This window comes from Nerophis ophidion, linkage group LG02 (assembly GCF_033978795.1).
Source record: "Nerophis ophidion isolate RoL-2023_Sa linkage group LG02, RoL_Noph_v1.0, whole genome shotgun sequence".
In the NCBI taxonomy this organism is placed as follows: domain Eukaryota; kingdom Metazoa; phylum Chordata; class Actinopteri; order Syngnathiformes; family Syngnathidae; genus Nerophis; species Nerophis ophidion.
This window is the reverse complement of record NC_084612.1, coordinates 13,344,971-13,355,724: the sequence shown is the minus strand read 5'-3', so window position 1 is coordinate 13,355,724 and position 10,754 is coordinate 13,344,971. Positions and strand designations below refer to the sequence as shown.

The following is a 10,754-nucleotide window of genomic DNA, read 5'->3' as shown; positions in this document are numbered from 1 at the left end:
GACACATTTACTAGAATAATTCTGGAAAATCCCTTATCTGCTATTGTGTTGCTAGTGTTTTAGTGATATTATATAGTGCCTGAAAGTCGGAGGGGTGTGGCCACAGGTGTGTTGACGCCAGAGTCTCTGAAGGAAGTCACGTCAGCTGTAGCAGGACGGAAGCTCCGCTGATGTCTCCGGTAAGAGGCAACTTATTACCACCATTTTCTCACCGAAAACTGCCGGTTGACATGTAGTCGGGATCCATGTTTGCTTGACCGCTCTGATCCATAGTAAAGCTTCATCTTCGGGAATTTTAAACAAGGAAACACCGGCTGTGTTTTTGTGGCTAAAGGCTAAAAGCTTCCCACCTCATATTTTCTTCTTTGACTTCTCCATTATTAATTGAACAAATTGCAAAAGATTCATCAACACAGATGTCCAGAATACTGTGTAATTATGCAATTAAAGCAGACTACTTATAGCTTGGATCGGGCTGGAAAATAATGTCTGCTAAAACCGATGACATCAAACGCACGCGTCATCATACCGCGACATTTTCAACAGGACACTCTGCGGGAAATTTAAAATTGCAATTTAGTAAACTAAAAAGGCCGTATTGGCATGTGTTGCAATGTTAATATTTCCTCATTGATATATAAACTATCGGACTGCCTGGTCGGTAGTAGTGGGTTTCAGTTGGCCTTTAAGGTAATGACATAATTGGTAATGTGTGCTGACTAATACAGTAGACTGGGGGTCTGCAACTTGCGGCTCTTTAGCGCCGCCCTGACGTCTCCCAGGACCTCTTTCAGAGATGTGTGAAAATGGAAAAAGATTGAGAAAGGAGTAAATAAATGTTGTTTTAATATATTTTCTAGAGGAGAACAAACATGACACAAACCTTCCTAAATGTTAGACATCCCATTGTTTGTGTTATACATGCTTCACCGATGAGAGAATTTGGCAACGCCGTTTTGTCCTACTAATTTCAGCGATCCTTGAACTCATCGTAGTTTGTACAACTTTCTCCGATGCTGCCACAGAAAGACATGTTTTATGCCACATTTTGTCCACCAAACATGTTATGCTGTGCGTGAATGCACAAAAGTGAGCTTTGTTGATGGTATTGACTTGTTGGAGTGTTAATCGGGCATATTTGGTCAGTGCATGACAGCAAGCTAATCGATGCTAACATGCTATTTAGGCTAGCTGTATGTACATATCAACCTATCACAATCGAGGAGCACCCCTGGAAGATGTGGTCGAGTTTGTCTACCTGGGAAGCAACGTCAGCACAGATGGAGGAGCTGATTAAGATGTTGTGCTGCGCATCAGCAAATCAATCAATCAATCAATGTTTATTTATATAGCCTTAAATCACAGGTTTCTCAAAGGGCTGCACAAGCCACAACGACATCCTCGGTTCAGAGCCCACATAAGGGCAAGGAAAAACTCACAACACAGTCGGATGTCAATTTGAATGACTATTAGAAACCTTGGAGAGGACCACAGAGGTATGCCTTTTGAGCTCTCCGTCTCTTCCCATTTCACCAAAATCAGAATTTTCAATACAAATGTAAAATCTGTCCTTCTTTATGGCTGTGAAACCTGGAAAACCCCCAAAACAATAATAAACAAACTACAAGTGTTTATTAACTGTTTCAGGTACATACTGAGGATTTGGTGGCCCAACAAGATATCAAATGTAGACCTGTGGAGGCGCTTGAACCAAGAGCAAATTCAAAGTGAAATCAAAAGAAGAAAGTGGAGATGGATTGGCCATACTCTTAGGAAGGATCCGAGAAACGTAGCCAGACAAACCCTAGACTATAATCCTCAAAGCAAGAGGAAGCCAGGGAGACCAAAATTCAACTGGAGACGGTCCAGTCTTGATGAACTGACCGAGATGGGGACTTCCTGGCAAGAAGCGAAGAAGAGAGTGAGGTGGATATATCCATGGTAGATTCCCTATGCTCCAAAAGGGTCAAGAGGATTAAATGAAAAAATGAAAATTGTAGGTACATATTTCATCATTATGCCTTGTTTGTAGGTATATTTGAGCTCATTTAATTTCCTTTACGAATGTTTTCTGTGTATTTAATTTATATTTTCATGTCTCATGACTAAAGATAAATGCTTTAAAATGTAATATCGTAAATTATAAGTTAAAAAAAAAGTAAAATGTATGTCTTATTAAAACGCCCCCGAGCACACGTATGTAGGGAGAAGTACAAAGCGCCAATAAACCTTAAAGGCACTGCATTTGCGTGTCAGTCCAATCACATAATATTTACGGCTTTTCACACACAGAAATGAATGCAAACATACTTGGTCAACAGCCATACAGGTCACACTGAGGGTGGCCGCATGAACAACTTTAACACTGTTACAAATATGCGCCACACTGTGAAACCACAACAAACAAGAATGACAAACACATTTCGGGAGAACATCCGCACCGTAACACCAAGGAATAAAAGTTTGTTTTTAAGAGAGATTTAAAAACAGGAAGAGAGGAGGCTTGTCTAACACTCAGGGGTAGTTCGTTCCATAGCTTGGGATCAGCAGCGGCGAAAGCTGTGTCACTGCTGCTGTTTTGAGACATGTTAAAAAAAAATAATGCACTTTGTGACTTCAATAATAAATATGGCAGAGCCATGTTGGCATTTTTTTCCATAACTTGAGTTGATTTTGTTGGAAAACCTTGTTACATTGTTTAATGCATCCAGCGGGGCATCACAACAAAATTAGGCATATTAATGTATTAATTCCACGACTGTATATATCTGTATTGGTTGATATCGGTATCGGTAATTAAGAGTTTGACAATATCGGATATCAGCAAAAAAGCCATTATCGAACATCTCTACTCATGTATGTAATACTGGCTGCATTTCTCATAGTTGTTTGTGTGCCATGTTGTTCCAGACCACAGCAAACGCTAACCAGCTTACAAAGATTGCAATAAATCCATAAGAAGAAGACAGTTCGCTGTTTCCTTAAATTTGGGACACACACATCTATACCTTTGGCCATTTTGAGCCAGTAAATTCCAGGAGTTATCCTGTGAAAAGCCTCCATTTTACTAATGATTTCCAATGTTGCAAAAAATATGTAAAATAAAAATTTAAATACAACATTTCTTTCAACGAAGATTTGCGTCAGCCTTTGATAGTAGGCTAATATAGCTGATATAGAAACTTACATCATGTGTTGCCTTCCTTATAACACTTATCCATCCATTTTCTACCGCTTATTCCCTTTTGGGGTTGCGGGGGGCGCTGGCGCCTATCTCGGCTACAATCGGGCGGAAGGCGGGGTACGCCCTGGACAAGTCGCCACCTCATCGCAGGGCCAACACAGATAGACAGACAACATTCACACTCACATTCACACACTGGGGCCAATTTAGTGTTGCCAATCAACCTATCCCCAGGTGCATGTCTTTGGAAGTGAGAGGAAGCCGGAGTACCCGGAGGGAACCCACGCAGTCACGGGGAGGACATGTAAACTCCACACAGAAAGATCCCGAGCCTGGATTTGAACCCAGGACTGCAGGACCTTCGTATTATGCGGCAGACGCTCTAATCCCTCTGCCACCGTGAATATAACACTTATATAAGGCTTTTAATTTTTTTGCGGCTATAGACAATTTTTTTGGGTATTTTTGGTCCAATATGGCTCTTTCAACATTTGGGTTGCCGACCCCTGCAGTGGACAGACCGATGACAAATCAGTGACATACAGTACTAGACGTAAATACTGGTCCAATTTTTATGTAGTATGGGAAAGCATGAAGCCGTAGATGGAAACCTGTTTCTGCCACCTGATACAAAAGATGACATACTCTCATTTTATACATTCATGGCCTTTAGATTGTATAGGACAAGACCGTGTAGACGCCATCGGCGTGTCCCCTGTGCCTCCATCTGAAATAGGCTAGCCTGAAGCTAAAATGTGCATCCATTTTGTGCCGGCCCTTGTCGCTCATCCCAGGTAAGCGTGACTGTCAGGGTGAGGAGAAGGAGAGAGGCTTATCGTGTAGTCCGGAGCACTCTCAGGGTGACAAACATGTTCCTGCCGTCCTCGGCCGGCTGAGCTCTCCGGCGGGATGAACCCCTCGTCCCTTCAGATGGAGAAGAAAATGTCAGGGCTACCTTCAATGGCACGCCGACCGTAAAAAGTAGTGTAGATACACACAACAGTTGTAAATTCTACCACCGGATAACTACAGTATCTGTTCATTCATTGGTATATTTAAATTTGATTTAAATAGAAAATGGACGGATTTAATTGAATGTATTTTTTTTTTGGTGTCAAACTCATTTTAGATCGGGGGCCACACGTAGAAAAATCTACTCCCAAGCGGGCCGAACTGGGAAAATCACGGCACAATAACTTAAAAATAAAGAAAACTTCAGATTGTTTTCTGTTATGATCCGCTGCCCGGATCATATTTTGATTAAGGTTTTTTTTTCTGGACTCTTTCGGTTCCTGGTTGTACTTCCTTGTTTAGTCCGTCACCATAGTCACGCATTAGTTTCACCTGCCCCTTGCTTTTGACGCACACCTGTTTTTACAGTTACTGACCTGATTTAAGCCTGCCTTCTTTGTTCACTCGTTCTTGCTTCCTAATTTGTGTTCGCACAACAGTGACGACTTCGATCCTCGATTCGGTATCCCAAATCTGCACTTGCTAGCTTCCGCGCTAAGCCTTTGCTCCTCTGGCTCCCATGCTAGTAGTTTTATTTTGCCTTTTGTGCCTAGTGCAAGTTTTTCTGTTATTTCTCTAGCTCCCATGCTGGTGCTTTTGTTTTTTTTCGAGCTCCCATGCTAGTTCGGCATACCTCGGTTGGTAGAGTGGCCGTGCCAGCAACTTTAGGGTTGCAGGTTCGATTCCCGCTTCCGTCATCCTAGTCACTGCCGTTGTGTCCTTGGGCAAGGCACTTTACCCACCTGCTCCCAGTGCCACCCACACTGGTTTAAAATGTAACTTAGATATTGGGTTTCACTATGTAAAGCACTTTGAATCACTAGAGAAAAGCGGTGTATAAATATAATTCACTTCACTTCTGTTTGTTTTGACTAAGTCTGTTTTTATTTGTTAAATACATCAATTATTTCTTACCTTCACGCAGTGTTTGAGGCCGACTGCATCAAGAAAGAATGAACCCGCATCACGGTGCCCCGCAATCGTCAGTTTTCTCTGTTTAAAAATACAACAAGCACATTCTGAAAATGTACAAATCATAATGTTGTGATTAACAGTATTCTATTTTTATTTGTCGTCATTTATACTTGTTGAATAAATTGCGTGATAATGTTTATCAGTCAACTCAATGATGTTCATTTTCAATCTATGAAGATTAAAAAAGTAATATCAAAATCAAATTACAGGATGTTATTTATGTAGTTTGCTCTTTTTCCTTGACTGGTGCACTTACATCATGTGGTTTATTTTTTTTAACATATGTAACATCATCTACAAAAATGAAAATAATTGCTATGAGACATTTAGAACAGTTCCTTTCATTCAAAAATTTCGGCTCATTTTTATACTTCGCAAACTCATCAGGATAAAACCTGGGCCGTACGTTTGACATCCCTGCCTTATGTCATCCAGCGGCTCTAAAATTATTTTCCTGTTTTGATGATATTTCTAAGATATATTTTTTAAGCTGACCATCCAAATATGTTGACAAGCATACGTAGGACAGAGGATTCTGTTTTTGTAGCGTGATCACATCTTTTCTCATAGCTGTGTGCATAACGGTGCCAGTTTGCATGTACTTTTTAGATGTACAAAATAAAAAAAATGCCTGCTAAACAGTGATCAGTTTTGATAAAACACACTGCGTGTGCAGAATGATTATATTTCCATCTTGTCCTTGTATTGTGGGCGTTCTGATGACACAATCTTCTGTGCACATGGTTAGTATATCAGCTTTGCGTGTGCTATCAAGTCTGCACATGTTTTAGTACACACAAACCTTGAGTAGATCCAGCCCTAAATGTATTTCGAATGTGCACATTCCGCCTGTGTATTTATAGAACAATCTTCTTCTATGTCAGGAGTCCCGGTGCATAATAAAACACAGTAAATGGATCTCTCCTAAGTTTAGGTGGCCTGACCTCCATTAGAAGAATACCGGGAGAGCGAAAAGGGGTGTTCAGTATACACACGTGATTCATTGTGTACACACACACACACACACACACACATACACACACACACTCGCTATATCATGGGACGATGCCTTAGTAGAGGAGCTATAATCGTAGGGGACACAGAGTCTTTGCAGGAAACCATTTACTCAATAGGAGATACAGTATAGTGTACTGTTTCTAGTGAAGTATGTCAGTGGTTCTATTGTCTTATGTATTTGTGTGTGATGTCTAGTTTAGCTTCCATGCTGAATTCCCATCTGCACAACTATTTTACCTTCTGGTACTGATGAAGAAATGTTGACATTGGTACAATGTACCGTATTTTTTGGAGTTATAAGTCCCACCTGCCGAAAATGCATAATAAAGAAGGGAAAAACCATATATAAGTCTCGCTGGAGTATAAGTCCCATTTTTGGGGGAAATTTATTTGATTAAACCCAACACCAAGAATAGACATTTGTAAGGCAATCTAAAATAAATAAAGAATAGTGAACAGGCTGAATAAGTGTACGTTATATGATGCATAAATAACCAACTGAGAAGGTGCCTGGTATGTTAACGTAACATATTATGGTAAGATTCATTCCAATAACTATAACATATAGAACATGCTATACGTTTACCAAACAATCTGTCACTCCTAATCGTTAAATCCCATGAAATCTTAGACGTCTAATCTCTTACGTAAATGAGCTAAATAATATTATTTGATATTTTACGGTAATGTGTTAATAACTTAATAACTCAATCGTTCTGTCCCCTAAGCAGAAAAACAGCCCCAAAGCATGATGTTTCCAATCCCATGCTTCACAGTAGGTTTGGTGTTCTTGGGATGCAACTCAGTATTCTTCTTCCTCCAAACACGACAAGTTGAGTTTATACTAAAATGGATACATGGATGATACAGCAAAGGATTGGGAGAATGTCATGTGGTCAGATGAAACCAAAATAGAACTTTTTGGTATAAACTCAATCAGTTACCCAGGGGTAACTGATTGACCCCTAGCCAGGGATACAGTGAAGCCCTCAACGGCGGAGCAGGCGTATTGTAAGAAGGTAGATTTTAAGAACGACCACAACGGCTGCGATGGCAGAGGAAGGCTGCAGCAGAAAAGGGTCCCCAGTCGTCTTGAACTCCATGCCACTGGACCCTGACCCGATTCTGTCAAGGATAGTGTGGTGACTGTCTGTGCACCAGTCTCCCCACGTTAAACTAAGTCACGCACAGGCATCCTCCATAAAGGGATACACCCCTACCAGGAGGATCGTCTTACTCGTTCGAGTGACCGCCGATGATGATGATTTTATTTAAGGACAAATGTGCAATAAAAAACGTATGTTTAATGTAGCGTAAGATTTGTTGTTAAAATAAAGCTAATAATGCAATTTTTGTGGTCCCCTATGTTTCGAAAAGTATCGAAATACATTTTGGTAACTGTACCAAAATATTGATATCGGGACAACGCTAGTGCTATCACTAACCAATGATCTGTGTGGAATGTGATCAACCAATCACAGCTTTGTTTGACCCATAAGCGAGTGACAATGCCAAATCTTTCCCCTCAGTCTTGCCACTCATACATGGACCCGATATATTTACCTGGATTTATGCATGAGACATCCGAGGTAATGCAAATAGCAAAACAACAGCAATTTTTGGACCATGTCAGCTACTCAGCCCGGCACTCACATCCACTCATAAGCTGTGCAGCGCCTCTAATGAATATTCATGCCCTGTAGTACATGCGCCACAAGTACAAATGTCATTACCTATGTAACCATTTCTCCTTTTGAAGATTTCCGTGTTCTCTGGGGCTCTCCGTTTCAGCGCGAGCAGGCTCAGCGGTGGCGAGGGCTGTCTAAATATAACGCCACTTGACAACCAGCTGAAACAGTAGATACCCTTTTTTACTTTGAAGAATTCCAATTACTGTCACTGGTTCCTTTCTTGTGTGTTATGGGTGTTTGTGCGGGTGTGACACAGAGGTGTCTGTGTACACTAGGACTAAGTCTCCTGTAAAATGCAATCCTTGTACATTGTGACCGACAGTAACTCGACAGAAAATGGAGCTTTGTAAGCTTTTTTTATATACTTGAAGGGATACAACATCCACATATTATGTCTGTGTGGGCCAACAAGAATTCTGCTTTACAATGAAATATGTTGTTTTGATGCAGTGCAAAGACAAATTTGCGTGGTAGAAGCTAAAACATACATTTAACATACAACGCAACTTGGTAATACTAAGAAACTAAAATCACAATACAGTGTTTGTGGTTGACTTACTACGATCTCAGTGCATTTTGGACTTTTAAAGTACAAACCCCGTTTCCATTTGAATTGGGAAATAGTTTTTGATGTAAATATAAATGGAATACAATAATTTGCAAAGCCTTTTCAACCCATATTCAATTGAATGCACTACGTCATTTGGGATGTATGTGTCTGTTGTGATTACCCGCCCTATCTTACCTCTAATTGGTCTGTCCGTAATGTTTTGCCATAATCTTAACCAACCGTGACTCATCATAATAAACCAACCAACCGATTTATGGATTTTCTTATACATAAACCAACCAATCATCATTGATGTTTCCCGTATATTTTGTCCCCTGCCCGTGGAGTTGCGTTGCTACGTAGCTTCGATTAAGTTAATAATTTTTTTTTAATGAAAAACCATAGTTTTAACCACTGTATTATCAAAAAGCTGTACTCATGACGACAAAACTGTAGTTTTTGGCAGGTATGGCAAAGAGACGGACCAAGATTTTAACACACATTGTAGGTCGGAAAAAACTGATAAAAACGGAATTTTTTTTTTAATGTTTTTATAGAGATAAAAAAGACGGATTTCCGACTATAAACGGAAAAGTCACATGCCTGTGGTTAATTAGTAATACACAGCAATTTGTACTACAAACCCCGTTTCCATATGAGTTGGAAAATTGTGTTAGATGTAAATATAAATGGAATACATCCATCCATTTTTCTACCGCTTATTCCCTTTCGGGGTCGCGGGGGGCGCTGGCGCCTATCTCAGCTACAATCGGGCGGAAGGCAGGGTACACCCTGGACAAGTCGCCACCTCATCGCAGGGCCAACACAGATAGACAGACAATTTAGTGTTGCCAATTAACCTATCCCCAGGTGCATGTCTTTGGAAGTGGAAGGAAGCCGGAGTACCCGGAGGGAACCCACGCATTCACGGGGAGAACATGCAAACTCCAAACAGAAAGATCCCGAGCCTGGATTTGAACCCAGGACTGCAGGACCTTCGTATTGTGAGGCAGACGCACTAACCCCTCTGCCACCGTGAAGCCCTAAATATGGAATACAGTGATTTGTAAATCATTTTCAACCCATATTCAGTTGAATATGGTACAAAGACAACATATTTAATGTTCAAACTGATAAACATTTTTTTTTGCAAATAATCATTAACTTTAGAATTTTATGCCAGCAACATATGACAAAAAAGTTGGGAAATGTGGCAATAAATACTGATAAAGTTGAGGTATGCTCATCAAACACTTATTTGGAACATCCCTCAGGTGTGCAAGTTAATTGGGAACAGGTGGGTGCCAAAATTGGGTATAAAAACGGCTTCCCAAAAACCCCCTTTGTACACAACTGCGTGAGCAAATAGTCAAACAGTTTAAGAACAACGTTTCTGAAAGTGGAATTGCAAAAAATTTAGGGATTTCAACATCTACGGTCCATAATATCCTCAAAAGGTTCAGAGAATCTGGAGAAATCACTCCAGGTAAGTGGCATGGCCGGAAACCAACATTGAATGACAGTGACCTTCGATCCCTTAGACGACACTGTATCAAAAAACGACATCAATCTCTAAAGGACAACACCACATGGGCTCAGGAACAGTTCAGAAAACCACTGTCACCAAACACAGTTTCTCGCTGCATCTATAAGTGCAAATTAAAGCTCTACAATGCAAAGCGAAAGCCATTTATCAACAACATTCAGAAACGCCGCCGGCTTCTCTGGACCCGAGATCATCTAAGATGGACTGATGCAAAGTGCAAAAGTGTTCTGTGGTTTGTCGAGTTCACATTTCAAATTGTTTTCGGAAATATTCGACATCGTGTCATCTGGACCAAAGGGGAAGCGAACCATCCAGACTGTTATCGACGCAAAGTTCAAAAGCCAGCATCTGTGATTGTATGGGGGTGCATTAGTGCCCAAGGCATGGGAAACTTACACATCTGTGAAGGCACCATTAATGCTGTAAGGTACACACAGGTTTTGGAACAACATATGCTGCCATCTAAGCGAAACTTTTTCATGGACGCCCCTGCTTATTTCAGCAAGACAATGCCAAGCCACATTCAGCACGTGTTACAACAGCGTGGCTTCGTAAAAAAAGAGTGCGGGTACTTTCCTGGCCCGCCTGCAGTCCAGACCTGTCTCCCATCAAAAATGTGTGGCCTATTATGAAGCGTAAAATATGACAGCGGAGACCCCGGACTGTTGAACAACTGAAGCTCTACATAAAAAAAGAATGGGAAATAATTCCACTTTCAAAGCTTCAACAATTAGTTTCCTCAGTTCCCAAACGTTTATTGAGTGTTGTTAAAAGAAAAGG

The 10,754-nt window shown here is 40.8% G+C and overlaps 1 protein-coding gene across 3 annotated transcripts in view; it reads left to right on the top strand.

Annotated features, from left to right (window-relative positions):
• The window catches only part of LOC133536914 (potassium/sodium hyperpolarization-activated cyclic nucleotide-gated channel 4-like), a 308,924-nt gene that overhangs the window by 71,327 nt on the left and 226,843 nt on the right, over nt 1-10,754 (top strand). The window contains exon 1 of one of the 3 annotated variants that reach the window (XM_061877638.1): nt 7,842-8,044. The exons of the other annotated variants lie outside the window; for them this stretch is intronic. The gene's annotated coding sequence lies outside the window, so the exon portion shown is untranslated. Of the gene's footprint in view, nt 1-7,841; nt 8,045-10,754 lie in introns of those variants that run through there. 3 annotated transcript variants of the gene reach the window in all.